This window comes from Lontra canadensis, unplaced genomic scaffold, assembly GCF_010015895.1.
Source record: "Lontra canadensis isolate GAN:19392208 unplaced genomic scaffold, GSC_riverotter_1.0 scaffold68, whole genome shotgun sequence".
NCBI classification, from domain to species: domain Eukaryota; kingdom Metazoa; phylum Chordata; class Mammalia; order Carnivora; family Mustelidae; genus Lontra; species Lontra canadensis.
The window spans coordinates 10,155,738-10,171,366 of NW_022631062.1; the positions used below are offsets into that span (position 1 = coordinate 10,155,738).

Sequence of the window (15,629 nt, forward strand, 5' to 3'; positions counted from 1 at the left end):
ACACCCATAGCTGTACCCCAACCCACAGCCCCCTTATCCGCCCCGGGTCAGCTGTGTGCTACTGAACCGAAGCCACACCCACGACCCCCATGCCCTGCACCTCACACTCCGTGCTCCTGGGCAGCCTCTGCCTTACAGCCAGGCTCCCCGCCACGCCCCGTCCTCGACCCCAGAGTCCCCTGCAACCCTCTGCGCCCCGCTTGTCCTCCCTGACCTGGGACACCCTCAGTCCCTTGCCCGCCCGGGTTTCAGAAGCGTCCCCGCTGCGCCGCCCCCCCCCCAACTTTCTCTTGTCTCTGGTTTGTCCTGGGCTCCAGCCCGGCGCCCCTCGACTTCCCGACTGCTCCCGAGTCACCTGCGCCCCGGCGGCGCCCCGCCCCTCCTCCGCGCTCCTGGGGACCCCGGCCCCACACCTGCCCCGCGGCCCCGTCACCTCTTTTCTCGCGAGGACCCCACTGCGCTCCCTGCACACCTCGGCCGTGGGCTCTCGGGCAGCCCTGTGCCCCCCGGGCCCCCAGCACTACCAGGCGGCCTCCACGCCCCCGCACCCCCTGCGCGCTCCCGCAGCCCCAGCCCTCCCCACGCCCACCGTCCCGCGACTCCCTAGCGCTCCTGCACCTCCCGGGGCGCCCTCCCCAAATTGCTCCCCAGCCCCCCGCAACCCCTCGCCCCCTACACCTCCTGCGCGCTCCCGCGGCCTCTGGCCCGGCCGGCGCTGGGAGGGCCCCGCGGCCCGCGCCCCGCGATTGGCCGCTCGCCGGAAGCCCGGCCCCACCCCCGCTCGTCCTCTGGGGCGCGGGTCCCCCACGGAGGAGCCCCAGCCCCAGCCAGCCTCCCCCGCGCGCCGCCTGCCGCGAATCCCGCGGCCGGAAGAGAGCGGTACTGGGCCCGCGGCCGCCTTCCGATCCCGCGCCCCGCCCCTGCCCCCCGCGGCCCCCTCCCCGCGGAATCCGGGAGCCCGAGGTGTCGAGGTTTGGACATTTAACCTTTACCCAGCCCGCTCCAGAGTAAATGTTTGCTGTGGCCCCGAAGCCTGGGCTCAAGGCCAGCCGGCTGCGCTGGAGAGGCCACGCTGGGAAACCTACCCGTAGGGACGGCGGCGCACTGGATCTTACTGCCTCCGGGGGTGGGCGAAGGACGGAGTCAGGCACCAGCGCACGCCCGGACGCGGGAGAGGATCGCAAGATAAATGAAGCCTTGGCGCCTCAGCAGTTGAATCCGTGCGCGCATGGGCGGAGGCGCCAGTGAGTGTGTGCGTGAGCGAGGGCGCGCGTGCGCGTGCAGGAGTGCGGCTGTGCGGGTCCGCAGGACGCCGAGAGCGGGTGGGTGCGACCGTGCGCTCCGCACTCGGATGTGCGAGTGACGGGCCGCGTGCACGGATGCGGGGGTGCACCATGCGTGGAGGCGTTAGCGAGGATGTGCGCGCACGAAGGCGTGACTGACCAGGCACAGGAACAACCGAACGCAAGCGCGCGTGAATGAAGGCGGGAACCCAGGAGCGAGGGGACGAGGGGGCTCCGCGCAGGAACGAGTGAGTTCGTGGACACGTAACGGGACGACTGCAGGAGTGCCCAGATCCGCGCGTGCACGAGTGTGCACGGGAGTGAATGAATGCATCAAAGGCATGAACAAGGGAACGAGTGAGTGTGTGCATCCTTGAATGGATGGACGTGCGCCAAAGTCAAATTTAGGGAGTAGTTCAAGTCTGCGGTCCAGAACCTGGCAGGACAGGGAGGCCCGTGGCTGGGTGTAGACCCAGGAGCTGCCAGTTTAAAACCTTCTGCTATTTCATGAGTCCTGTTGAATGTACAGAGAAAAGGGGCGCACAGGGGCAGCGGGTGCCCAGGAATGCTGCCCTGGAGAGCTGGACAAGTTGGACACACAGCTTGAAGAGTCAGGAGGAGAATGCAGGGTAGGAGTTGGTGTTAGAACAGGAGACCTGTGAGCCACGGAGACTCATAGAGGAAGAATAGTGTCTGCCAGATGGGGAAGAGGTAACTCTTGGCTGGGGCCATACGAGAGCCCAAGGACTAGTGGTCCGAAAGACCAGACAATGATTTCCGGAACTTATCATTCTCTGTGGCCCTCTTTGGTCCACAGGTTGTCATCATCCCACCAGCTGAGGTTTCCAAGGGACATCTATCTGCAGGGGGGTTGACGTGCCTGTTGCTCAGGAATAGAACAGTTGGGCTTCCTGCCCTGTAAAGTCACCTAAGGCGAGGAGGAGAGAGGTATCCTGGGGAGGGGGGTTACCTCCCCTCTAACCCAGGCACCTGCCCCACAGCTTCACCCTATATCACGTCTACAGCATGAGTGAACATACCAGTGAATGAGGTCTTCGTATTATTATGAAAACTGCTCTTCCCAAACCCCCCACAGACGTCAGGGTGCCAGGGAACCCCCTCCTAAGGTTGCACATCCCACGCTTTGGGAATCGGCACAACTGAGGCTCTAGAAACCAGAGAAGAAGGTCCAAGAGGACATCGCCGATGCGAAACCTCATTAGGGATCAGCACCGGAGTGCAGGGATGTCACCCAATGCCCATCGGACTGGGAGATTGCCAAGCAATAGTTTGAGTATCCCAGCATCTTGACTTCCCCAGAGCAGGGCTTGGCTGGATTTCCTCTGGTTCCCCATTGTGGCAAGTCACCCACTCACGACCCCACAGGGAACAGGAACTTGGCATGCTCCAAAGCCATTGAGGCTCACTGGCCTTGGAAAAGGAGGGGCAGAGACGGAGAAAGGAAGGGCCCCTGGTTCTAGAAGCCACCGTCCATAAAGACGGCATCTCGATCTATAACCACCAGCCTCAGGGGACGCGCATGGGTGGGGGTTTTCACCGCACATCACAGATAGGCCCAGAGCTGTTAAGAAATTGAAGGCAGGTCAGGCACTGGGTAGAGCCACCTGGAAACCAAGAGTGTAGTGCTCACCTCGTCACGCTGACCGTTTCTACCCTAGGGGGCTCCAGGATGCACACCTGCTGTACCATTAAGGTATTGCTGGTCTGTCCAAACGGACAAGACGCATGGCACTCTCAGCCCCTACCATGGGCTGTGGGCACATGCTTCACTCCTTCTGGGGTCTGGACAGGTATCTGCAGGGCTTTGGAGCCTCTAGAAGGTTCCTCAAAATCCCTGCAGCCCCTGGACTGTTGGTAGGAGGATCAGGATCTGAGAAATATCTGGGGCAAGCTCCCTCTGGTGTCAGAATCCCTGTTGTCTATCCCTGGCCCACCAGCCTGGAAGAGGAGAAACATTCTCATGAAGCTGGACATACAGGGGAAGAGTCAGATCCCACGTAAGTCCTGCTCAACCCTCAACAGGCCCCTTGCTTCCAGGGGAAGGTGGAGGTTCGCTGGGCTCTGTGCTGGTCTCGCTGTTGGCTCTAACATTTGCCAAGTGTCCCCCGGCATCCATGCCATGGTTCATTCTGGCCTCATTCTGGCCTCAAGTGAGCAAACTGTGGTACTGTGTGCAAAGGCCCTCCAGTGAGGAATGGGTCCTGGACAGACCTCCAACAATCAGAGATCTGTTTCCAAATGTCTCAGGCAGCTCCTGCCTCCTTTACTACATGGATTCCCAAATTGTTCCCTTTTTATGGGTTAGAAGTTACCCAGCAGCAGGAGTTCCACCTGGCACTAGTGACATGTGGTGTAGGTCACCCTCTGGCGTGGGGCATCCCGTGCACTGTAGGGTATGGAGCAGTGTCCCTGATCTCCACCCACCAGGTGCCAGAAGCATGCTGTTTCCTCTCTCAGTTGTGACACCCAGAAACAACTACAGACATTGTCAATGATCCCCTGAGAAGCAGAATCATCCCTGGGGGGCTAACCACTCGGATGGATGGATGGATGGATGGATGGATGGATGGATGGATGGACAGATAGACGGGTGTGTGGTTGGATGGATGGACGGATGTGTGGATGGATGGATTCGTGGATGGATGGACAGATGGATGGATGTTTGGATGGATGGAAGGATGGATGGATGGTTGTGTGGTTTGGATGTTTGGATGGATGGGCAGAAGTTTGCATGGATGGAGGGTTGAGTGGCTGGATAGAGTCCCTTGCTTTAAAGCAGTGTTTCTTGGCATCAGCAGGACTGACATCTGAGACTGGACCATTCTTTGAGGTGGGACGTCCTGTGCATCTTGTAGGATTCCGAGCATCACCCCTGGTCTCCACATTCAACTGCCAGGAACACCCAGACCCCCACTTGTAACAACTGAATTTGTTTCCAGACATTGCACCTCATTGAGAAACTCTGTTCTTTAGCAAGAGAACCTTCTGGGTGGAAGCCAGCTTGGGGTTGAGCCAAGCAGAACCCTCTGCCCTGAGGGAAGAAATGGGGGTGTTCTCCCTTCCCTGGTCTCCCCCACAGCTTCCTTTACATATGTCTCAGGGGTCTGTGTGGAACAATGAAGACAAAAGGCAGGGGGCACTATCTGGGGTCTGCATGCTCATCGGAGTTCCTGGTAGCTGAAGGACTGTGCAGAGGGCACCCTCCCCCCTCTCCACGGAGTGGGCACATCTCTCTCCAAGTAGAGCACAAGGCTCTGGCTCTTGGACACATTCACATCCTGGGCATCTGGGCGAATTATCAGGAGCAAAAGTCAGGTTACGCCAACTCCCTGTTGGGGTCTCGCCTCTCAGGAGCTCCAGCCTTGCTGGGGAGAACCATCCTGTTCAGCGTAGGGTCCAGACTGCCTCCCTGGTCTCCACCTCCAGCTGCTGGGAGCACTTCCTCCCCAGCTTCCAAAACACAGGACCTGAGAGCAGGAGTGGATGCCCTTTCCATGAGAGCGTAGGGGGGTTGGGGTGAATAGCTCTTTCCTGCTGGCTTGGGGAAGAAACCCCATGGCTCTACTGTCCCTACACCAACCCTTCTGTATCCTGTTACCGCCGTAAGCTCTCTGGAAGGCGGAGTTGGAAAGCTGGTGTTCTGGCAGCTCTCGGCAGAACAGGAAACAATGGCAGGTGCATGGTGGGGTTGAAAGAAGGAAGCATTGCCCCTGACCCAGCCTCCGAGCCTCCCACCCACTCACCAGCCCTGGGTCAGTCCCGAGCAGGCAACATTTGCAACTCTCTGGGGAAACTGTGAGGGACACACATCCTCCGGCTTTCCTGTGGGCACCCTGGGATCAGAAAATGGAGTCTGGGCACCAGTTGGGCGGGGGGTCCCGTGATGCAGGCTCAAGCAACAAGCTCTGTTCTAATTGATGGACGAGGTAGGGGTGTGGCAGGAGAAGGTGGAGAAAGATGCATGGCAGCCGGAGGGAATTGGGGAAACTGCAGAGATATTCAAACAGAAGGTTTCAGACATCCCAGCAGCTGCCTTGTGTCCCAACACACACTTCCATCATGACCCCACCCCGTCCCACACACCCGCCTGCCCCGTGGGACCCTTGCTACTCTGAATTTGTGCTCAGAAACCAGGACAGAAGGCAGTAAGCCACAGGCGAGTCTCCCCAATCCCCAGCCACAGGCTTGGTCCATGATACAACTTTCTTTTCTTTTTTTTAAACGATAATAACCGTATGTTGGGATAGATTTCAAACCCAGAAACTACGAAAAAGACACCAACCGATTTGATTGCGCAACACACTTTTTTTTTTTTTTTTGTGACCAAAGCCCAATGAATTAATCTGAAAAGGACAAGCAAGAGATGGAGAGATAGTATTTGCCATTACAAACAGGATATCATGATTGCAACAATTTATCCATATTTTACCCTCTTGTAAACGTGATGTATGAAGAGCTACAGTTGCAAACCACTTGATACAAGAAATAAACAAAATGTTTGTCGGTTAGGCTACTGGTTTACTTTCAGTCCCTCCTTTGCCCCGACTCAACGTCATACATGGAAAAAAGACCTGCTGAAGTTGAAGATGAACCTGTGGAGCGACACCTGGCGGGCTCAGTCGGGGGAGCTTGTGGCTCTTAATCTCGGGGTTGGGAGTTCGAGTCCCACGTTGGGTGCGGAGATTACTTAGAATGAACTAAATACCTAAGATGAAGCCGTGCATTTTTTGCTTTGTAGGGTTGTGATAACTGGGAGAGACAGAGCTGGGATTCTCCTCCAGAATTCATGCATCCTTATCTGATTGATTTGGGTGAGGGATGCTGTGGAACATTGTGGGTCTTTCAGGACTCAGAAGTTGGCTGGTGGCTTCTGCAAGGAAAGCTCTATCCTTTAAAGAAGGGAGCAAAAGGAAATGGTCTTAATTAGAGTCCTGAATGTTAATGGATGAGGCTGTGATGGCTGGTGCTACAGCAGCCGTCTGTGGCCATGAGTAAAACTAGCTAATGCCTTGCAACAGTGAGGTCCAAAACCAGCGAAGCCGGACACTGGAGGAAATTATGGAACCCTCAAATCACTACATCACAGAGGCTCAAACCTCAGTAGGTCTTCTTAGGTGATATTTTCTTTATGGACTGATCCATTTTGAGATGGGCTTTTAGTGACTTCAACGTCCTGATTCATACAACCTAGCAGAAGTTCTCAAACGTTTCGGCCACAAGACTCCTGAAGACTCTGAAAAATGATCGAGGAACCCCAAAACATTTGTTTACGTGGGTTATCGACATCTATATTTTCCATCTTAGAAATAGTAACTGAAAAATTTTAGATGTTTCTTTAGTTAATACATTGAAGGTAGTTACAAGAAGCCCGTTATGCTTTACCCAAACCACACATTTTTAGTGGAAAAATAAATATATCTTCCTGAACAAAAATTGGGGGTCAGGGAAGAGCGACCTTATTTTCCACATTTACATAACTCTACAATACCTGGCTTCCTAAATTAAGAGGATGGCTTTCTCATTTTTGCTTACACGTTGTTGTACCAAGGTCTTCCAAATATGGGCATATTATAATTTCTAATATTTCAGTATATCATGTATATTTTTAATTTAAAAAAAAAAGATTTTATGTATTTATTTGACAGAGTGAAAGCACAAGCAGGGGGAATAGCAAGGGGAGAAGGAGAAGCAGACTCCCCGCTGAGCGGGGAGCCCGATGCGGGACTCGATCCCAGAACCCTGAGATCATGACCAGAGTTGAAGGCAGACGCCTAACTGACGGAGCTACTTAGGCGTCCCTATCATGGATATTTTTAAAACCCTACATCTGCTTATGTGTTTAAGCCTGTGCCCCCTACTAGTGTGTGGGCAGGCCGTCTGGGCAGAATGAAACACATTCACTCATTCATTTTAGCATGTGTGCAACTAAGAAATACCTACTGACTTCCTCGTATGTGTCACTGTTGCAAGCGCTGGAGACACACCCCTTATCTTTGCAGGCTTTACATTCCACTGTGGGAGGAAAGCCAGACAAGACAGGGTAAAAGCATGTTCTCAGCATGCTGGACATGGATAAGAGCTGTCAACCCAAGGTTTGAGCCGGAGCGAGGGAGATGGTGTGCCCATGCTGGAGGAAGTGGCTGGGATTGCAATGGTCCCATCTCCCTGCTTCCTCTTTGGTCTCCAGTTAAGCCCCCGACCAGCCCGTTTCGCTGCCCCCCCACCCCGTGGGTAAATGTCCCGTGCTTGTCAGGTGCTTTCAGTCGAAGGAATGTCCAGACACCGTCTGTCCCTCCATGGACTGTTTCTTCATCCTGAGCTATCCACAGAACAGGACTCGGATGCATATGCATTTGGGTCAGTGTCCATGGTGTGGACGGAGATGGGGGAAGTCAACTCGGACCTCCCCTAGAGCGTCAACCTTAGGAACCGGAATAGCAGCCCGTGTGACACGGGACAAGCAAGACAAACAAATCCATCCTTCTGTGTCTGACCTTCAGGTGAGTGTTCATGCAACAGGATGGGCTCCCCTCCCTCAATCCCCCCCCCCGACCCCGGGCATCTTCTGTCTCTTCATCACAAGATCTCACAACAGGTCCGTCAACAAACATAGGCTCTTGTCTGTGTGTTTTGTGCACAACGCCTGAGCAGGGCGTAGGGAAGGACATCACGGAGAAGAGACAGCAAGACTAACTTCTGTGTTTAAAAATGGAGATGGTGCTTATCCGAATAACAATCCTGAGATTCCCAGGGGATGCCTCGTACGTTGGGTGGGGCACGCGGGCTGTGCCCTTCGACAAGCTATGGAGGCTGGCACGTGTGGACCCCTAACTTTCAAGCCACCCACAAACTCATGAGGCTCAGCAAATAACCAACCACTTTAATACACCTTTAAACATACCTGCTGAATTCCAGGCTTGACATATGAACCCCACAGGGCCTGTGGTGGGTTCTGTAAGACCGTACACCTTCCCCGTCCCCTGCCCCTCTTCATGAGACCTTGATATTTAATGATTCTTATATTTATTGTTTAATATTAACCATTAAATGAAAATAAGTAACTTATAAGATGTATATAATTATCTTGATACACAATGTATGTCTTTTTCCCTTTACCCAAATGCGTTACACTCACAAGACAACACAGCAGCCGCTGTCATCTAACTGCCCGATGTCCATTTGAAATTCTGCACCCCAACTTCTGCCCTCAGCCCCAAGGTCGCGTGTGCAAGGGAAGTACAAGCCAGACACGAAGTGCGCGGCCCTGTAGCCCACCACACACCTTCCACCCTCGGCAGAGCTCCGCACTCTTTCACGAGTCTGAGGGTGCAGCGTCATTAATACACCACCCTCCGAGCAGGCTGGGGACGGAAAACCAATTATCACCTGCACCCAAATGCCTCACACAGCTGTCGAATCTCTCACTGCACCATCCGCAGGGAAGCTGTCCACACTATGCTTTGCACCAGTGAGGCCGAGGACATGGGAAAGGTGTCACGTTTGCACAGTGTTCTTGACAGGTGTATTTCGGGCACACCCTGAGACAGAACCCACACATGGTGGGTCTTTGGCCTAGTCATCAACGCGCTTGCATTCAAGGACGGTCGCTGGTCCCCGTCACAATCCCCAAAGGAAAGTCCTTCACGGTGTCGGGAGGAGAAAATTCTTCCTCCACCTTTCACAGTCCTCCAGCTGGTTTAGGAATTAAATCAACATGGGGCAGATTAGCAAGAGAACAAGAACCGAAAATCCCACAGAGTTTTATGATGTGTCCACGGAGGCCCAACATTGAAATTTGAGACCAAGGGAGGCAGTTTTTCTGCATTTTCCATGAAGAGACAATATATTTGTGAAGCATGGACAGCATGAAAACAAAACAAGCTTTTGGGAGCTGGAATGAGTAAGGAATTCTGAGCAGAATTTGGGCTGAGGCAGAGGAGGAAAAAAAATATATTTATTTACACAGCTTTCTCATCTTTAAAGTCCCAGTTTCTGGTGATCAGGATGTCTTTTTATGTCTTAGTACAGGGAGGGCATTCTTTATACAGGAGATCTAGTTCCTGTTCTCAGAGGGACAGAGGAGGGTCTGAGTGTCCTTGTCTTGGCTGTGTCTTTAGTAACTTCTATTTAAATAATATGTTTTGTTTCTTAAATGCCACATATGAGTGAATTTTTATGGTATTTGTCTTTCTCTGGCTGACTTAGTTTACTTAGCTTAATCCCCTCTAGATCTACCCATGTCTTTGTAAACAGCAAGATTTTCTTCTTTTGTATGGCTGGGTAACATTGTATTGTGTGCATATGGACACATACAATATATTTACATTATAATATATTTTATATAATGTACATATGTATACACACAATGGAATATATACATCACATCTTCTTTATTTTTTAAAAAGATTTTATTTGTTGATTTGACAGGCAGAGATCACAAGCAGGCAGAGAGGCAGGCAGAGAGAGAGGAGGAAGCAGGCTCCCCACTGAGCAGGGAGCCCGATGCGGGGCTCGATCCCAGGACCCTGGGATCACGACCTGAGCCGAAGGCAGAGGCTTTAACCCACTGAGCCACCCAGGTGCCCCTCACATCTTCATTATCTATGAACCACGAAAAAAACATACAAACACAGGAACCCTGTTAAATACTCAGAACACACCGATGGTTACCGTGGGGAGGGGGATGAATGAAACAGGAGATGGGCATAAAGGAGGGCACCTGTTGTGTTGAATATTGGATGATGTATGGAACTCTTGAATCACTATATTGTACACCTGAAATGAATGCAATCATGTATGGTAATTACCATATGCTGGAATTTAAAAAAATTTTTAGAAAGATAAAATAATCCATATGTCAAAGTGATGCATTTTGGGGTGACCTGCCCTTGGCCCCCTATCAAAGGGCAGAAAGGACATGGAAAACCATGCATTGGGATTGGAAGATGCTGGGGACTGGGGTCACGAAACCCACCGAAGGGATTCAGGTATTTTCAAAGAACCACCTGCATTTGGTGCCAAGGTGAAGGCTATGGGGTATGGAAGCGTTGTGTATAAGAGAGTGCCCCGAAACCCAGACACTCTAGAAAAACAGTGTTTAACAGAGAAAGCAGGTCCCCTGTCAAAAGTTCGCCTTGGGTCTGCATCCCGTATCAGAACAGTGAGTTTCTGGAAAGCCAAATTCTGCACTCCTGTCCTTGAAAACTTCACAGGACAAACCAGGGTCAGAATATAGATGTATGCTTTTCCTAAAACTTCCCAAAACTAGGGTGCCATCACTAGCTCCTGACCAAAAAGAAGTGAATAACATTTTTTTGGAAACAATACTAAAGCGACCAATTTTCACAGGTTATTTTTTTAAAAGATTTTATTTATTTGACAGACAGAGATCACACGTAGGCAGAGAGGCAGGCAGAGAGAGAGGAGGAAGCAGGCTCCCTGCTGAGCAGAGAGCCCGATGCGGGGCTCGATCCCAGGACCCTGAGATCATGACCTGAGCTGAAGGAAGAGGCTTTAAGCCACTAAGCCACCCAGGTGTCCCATTTTCACAGATTATTAATGATTTGTTTGATGATGTTTCCAAGTATTTTTTAAAATTTATTTTATTATTATTATTATTATTATTATTATTCTATTTTGCTATGATTCTGAGTATCTGACTAGGATTTATAAAAACAAACAAACAAACAAAAAAAAAAACAAGGTCCAACTGAATGGAGATTCACATGTACCAGAAAATTAATGGTGTGAATGGAAATTCCCATCTTCAATGGTACCTAAAGCTGTTTTTCTAAGAAGCCCAAGGATGCCAACAAGAAATGAGTAAATTCAATAAGCAAACACAAGGTCCGTAAATCCTTGCTCCAGATAGACGTCACGCGGCTACCCGCGGACGCTGTGTCCTTGAAACTGGGGACAAATGCATGAGACCCGGTGATGAATCACAAGGAAGAAATTGAAGAAAATGATGAATGTGGTCCCATAAAAGCTGGGATTCTTTGGAACAAGAAGCAACCCGATCTACACGGCATTATCTGATAGAAAACACAAAAATGCTGCCCAGACATCCCCTGTTAAGAAGTCTCCAGAAGAGATCAGCTTCATTGCAGTCAGGAAAAAAAAAAAAACAAAAAACCGCAATTGGAACGTCGAATTCCATATCGCTATCACGCATCTCAAAACGTCAGGCCACACATAAAGCCATCAGTCAACCACATCCATATGTATATAAAAGTATAGATAATGTACCTGTGCTTATACAGGGGTTTTCTGTCTTTTTATTTCGTACAGCGTTTTATGTGTTCGTATCTAGATACATTGTGTATATATTGTATACCGCGTGTATATGTAATTCTTACTGGTAATGAATTATTGCAGAATGTTGCATTTTTAGTGAATGTACCACGGAAGGAAACGGGAGCGTCTTTGCAAAGACAACGCCAACGTCATCTGGGCATGACGTTGTGGAGAAATCAGAAGTGGATTTTTTATTTCTTTGTTTTTGTTTTCCAGCTTGAGGGTTTCAGAGCCTCAACGTAGAGCCTTCCGTTAAGGGTCAGGTGTGCACCATGATGGGATTGTCAGGTGTGCATCGTGATGGGAGTGTCAGGTGTGCACCGTGATGGGAGTGTCAGGTGTGCACCGTGATGGGAGTGTCAGGTGTGCACCGTGATGGGAGTGTCAGGTGTGCATCGTGATGGGAGTGTCAGGTGTGCATCGTGATGGGAGTGTCAGGTGTGCACTGTGATGGGAGTGTCAGGTGTGCACCGTGATGGGTGATGTGTCAGGTGTGTACCGTGATGGGAGTGTTAGGTGTGCACCGTGATGGGAGTGTCAGGTGTGCACCGTGATGGGAGTGTCAGGTGTGCACCGTGGTGGGAGTGTCAGGTGTGCACCGTGATGGGAGTGTCAGGTGTGCACCGTGATGGCTGATGTGTCAGGTGTGCACCGTGATGGGAGTGTCAGGTGTGCACAGGGACGATGTGACAGGCTGACATTGCAACGGGAGGACCACCATCATGGTAGCTCACACCTCCCTCCCCTGCACACAGTTAACTCCTTCTTTCCTGGTGGCAAGGACAGTGCAGGTCGCGTCTCTCAGGGACCTTGGCGAGAACCATGCAGACCAGTTAAGTAACTCACCATGCTGGTTCCCCAGGACTTTGTGGTCTTAATCCTGGAACCTGGTGCCCTTTTATGGGTGGGGTATGAGGACCCACAGGAGAAAGTTCCTTCCATCAGGACAACCGGGTGGAGACGCAGCAGCTCCTTCCCCAAACCCACATCCAGTCCTGATGCTGGTCCTGCTGACCGGTGCTGAGCTTGGGGACACAGGACAGTCCTGCTGCCCCAGAAACCGAGGTGGCACGCCATAGGCCCAGAGCTGTCACATGACCATAATGACCTGCAAAGGTTGCTGGGAAGTGTAGTTTATCTGGGAAGGCTTGCACCTAGCTACAGCCCTGTGGATTCTGAAAACAGAACAGGCTTTTTGGGGGGAACCTGCATTTTCAAACACTCTGTGTTTTGAGATAGTATCTGCAGTTTTGACGTCCTGATGTCAACTTCTCACCTGAGTCTAAGAAAGATCCTAAATATTGCAATGAGCCTGATTCTACGTATATTAAGAACAAAAAGGTTTATTTGTATCTTTTCCCCCTCATTTCACCTGCAGCCCTCACTATGCACCAGGCCCGACCGGGAATGCTTGTCACACATCAGCTCATGGACCTGCACCACTTGCGGGACACGGAGCCCACGATGATGCCCGTTCTCCAGATGGTGCAAGTGGACGTCCAGAGAGGTTGTTTAGCCTGCTGCAGGTTGCACAGCTCCGAATGCAGGAGGCAGCCCGTGAACTCCTGAACGGAGCCTCAGCGTCTGGAGACGAATGCCGACCAGTCTCATGGCTACGTCCCTCGGGAAGCTCCACGAGTCCCCCGTCCTTTCCTGTAAATTAGGAACCCACGTACCCAGCACATAGTCATGGACTCACAAATGTCTTCGGGCGGCTCTGACAAGTTCTGCAAACGCAGTGGCTATGACCACAGACTCAGATTCTCTCTGTCTCTCAGTTCTGGAGACAAAAAGCCCAGGGTCCAGGCAGAGCAGGGATGCACTCCGGCAGAAGATGGTAGGGGACGGTCTGCTCCGGTCCCCTGCCCAGCTTCCGGCCGGTCCTCGGCTGGTGGCAGCTCCGCTGTGAGCTCTGCACCACATTGTCCCCGCGTGCATGTCTCTGTCCACGTCTCCCTTCTCGTGCAGACACGCCAGCCCCACGGGGCGAGCGCCCACCGTCCTCCGGGATGACCTCAGCTGATGACTTCTGCAGACTCTCCTTCCAAATAAGGTCACATTCGCAGCCGCTGCAGGCTACCACTCCAACATGTTAACTCGGGTGTGCGTGTGTGTGTGTGTGTGTGCTTTTGTCTTCCCGGTTTACAAGTCACACAGCAACAGCTGAGACCACACCTCCCCCCTCCGCCCCTGGAAAGCCGTGCATGGGGCGGCGGATCCTCGGCTGGGGAGGAGGGAGCAGAAGTGCTTTCCAAGCACGTGCAGGGAAATGGAAATAAAAGCACAGATCCCACAGCAGTCGCCGTCCTCTCGCCCCGCCTGAAGTTTGGTTCCAGGCTTAGGTCCGTTGGAGCCTGGCCCCCCAGGCACACTCCAGTGCCCAGGAGGAGCAGGGGCGTGTTGCTTGTTACAACAGGGTCCAGAGTATCTATTCCCCCCTTCACAGGGACACAGAGTGGACCTTATGGTCATTTCTCTCCTCTTTCTAGCAGGGAAGCATGCCTTCCTGGTGGCCTGGGGGTTTCCTTAAGGACATATGCTCCCCGCTTGGAACTCATCTGACACTCTGGGTCAGCCATACCTCAGTCGTCATTCGATCAATCCATCCATCAATCAAACGCTTCTGCTGTATCAGCCCTAGCCTTCCCCCTGCAAAAGACAGGCCTCCGAGGGCTGATGATTCCAACATGCTTATTCTAACTGCGTTGAACATTAACCCATTTCTCCTTCTCACTTGGGTGATTTTCTTTTCTTTCTTTAAAGATTTCATTTGTTTATTTGAGACCGAGAGAGCACAAGCAAGGGGAGAAGCAGGCTGTGGGAGACAAAGCAGCAGGCTTCCCACTGAGCAGGGAGCCCCGTGCGGGACTCGATTCCAGGACCCTGGGAACATGACCCGAGCCAAAGGCAGACGCTTCATGCACAGAGCCACCCAGATGCCCTACACCTGGGTGACTTTCATCCCCCAATCCCGTAACTACATTCAAGTGTCTACCATCCGTCCTATTCCCAATGGCGCTGACGACAACGTATCTTCCTCGGGAAGGCGACAGGGGCCCATCTCCTCCCCAAACACCTGCCGTGACCCTCGGGACAGAGCAGACACGGCAGCAGATGCAAACACACCCCCTAACGGACACCCAACCCCGCTCAGGATTGCACTGATGCGATGCCTGCTAAGCTGTGTAGACAGCTTTGTGAGTCTGGACCTGCCCTGTGCTGTCCCCTCTTTGTGGGTGGGGATTACAGAAAGCAAGAACACGGCAAGCCAACCGCGGTATTTTTTTTTTTCTTTTACGTTTATTTAGAGTGATGAAAATTTATGTATGACAGGTACAGAAAAAAAAAAAAACTAGATGGATGTATGTCCTTATAAATGCTTCCATGGCGTGTGGCTCTGACTGCAAAGGTACAAACGCGTGTGTCCGTGCACACCCACATGCACTCACACACGCCTTCAACCCCCGTCACGAGAAACCCAACACCGAAACTCACATCCAGGAAACCTAGCGCACGAGGACATTCCCGTCCCGGGAGGAATTTCGGGCTGCCGTCTTGAAACGGCTCCAGTCACCCATGAAACCCAGATGTGAGACCCGACATTGAGATTCTTGGCTGCAAATTCCATTTTGTTTCTGGAAACCTCTCTTTAGGGCTTTCTGCATTCGACACCCCCTCTTTGGAGACCTAGCTCCCAAGCCACAATGGCGAGCACAAAGCCTGGGACTTTTCTGGGTCCTCTCCACGAGTTGCGGATGTTATTAATTGTTTTTATTCTGACATTTAGGGCAAAGCCCAAAAGTGCTCTAAGCACGTACCTAAGTCGAATGAAACTATACCCATAAGCCCCAACTGTCCTTTTTCCTTTCCCCCAAAATGTTAGTAAAATAGAAGCAAACAGCTCGTCTGCATTTCAGATGCTTGGACATTTAAGGTTTCCTCTTACGGGTCTTAAAAAAAAAAAAATCATACACTAAGAAAAAGGATGGCGTCGCACAAAGGACAGAAACCTACAGGGCATCAGAGGGA

At 51.8% G+C, this 15,629-nt stretch overlaps 1 protein-coding gene across 3 annotated transcripts in view; it reads right to left on the minus strand.

Annotated features, from left to right (window-relative positions):
- GYG2 (glycogenin 2) overlaps nucleotides 1–793 on the minus strand; it is a 35,955-nt gene extending 35,162 nt beyond the window's left edge. For all 3 annotated transcript variants that reach the window (XM_032880246.1, XM_032880245.1, XM_032880242.1), the window contains exon 1: nucleotides 679–793. The gene's annotated coding sequence lies outside the window, so the exon portion shown is untranslated. The remainder of the gene's footprint in view (nucleotides 1–678) is intronic.
- Nucleotides 794–15,629: the final 14,836 nt, after the last annotated feature.